We start from the raw sequence: 464 nt of genomic DNA on the forward strand, positions 1-464 counted from the left end.
ATATATAAATCGTCAAAGGTACATATATAGTGTTTAAATAAGGACATGATGGAACATCATTTGATGGACCTGTTCAACCATGAAGCCTTCGTGCTCTAGTGGTTATGACAGCGAGAGGTCGCAGGTTCAAATCCCGTCGGAGGCATTTTATTACACAATGACTTTTATAGGACTTCTTTGAAAAGCTACAGGGTAGCCTACGATGTTCCATCATGTTCTTATTTAAACACTGTATATGTACCTTTGACGATTTATATTATATTTATTTATTTTACAGTGTTAACGGCTAACTCCCTTCAATATACGACAGTATTTCTAGCCGTATTGCCATATTTATCTGGCCAAACGCCCTCTTGAGGCGTAGCAATGTGTAATACAATGTTCTAGCATTGTTGTTCTAGCAATGGCTAGGACTAATAAAGTTTACAGGTATTGCCTGAAATGATCGTTCTCAAAAGTATCGT

General features: G+C 37.1%; 1 protein-coding gene across 1 annotated transcript in view; it reads right to left on the reverse strand.

Annotated features, from left to right (window-relative positions):
- Positions 1 to 464, reverse strand: part of LOC117121139 — a gene marked incomplete at its 5' end in the record, with an annotated part of 56,981 nt that overhangs the window by 41,840 nt on the left and 14,677 nt on the right. The gene's annotated exons all lie outside the window — the stretch shown is intronic.

The sequence above is a fragment of the Anneissia japonica genome, unplaced genomic scaffold, assembly GCF_011630105.1.
Source record: "Anneissia japonica isolate Jap-2015-1 unplaced genomic scaffold, ASM1163010v1 scaffold288106_len264728_cov135, whole genome shotgun sequence".
Classification (NCBI taxonomy): Eukaryota; Metazoa; Echinodermata; class Crinoidea; order Comatulida; family Comatulidae; genus Anneissia; species Anneissia japonica.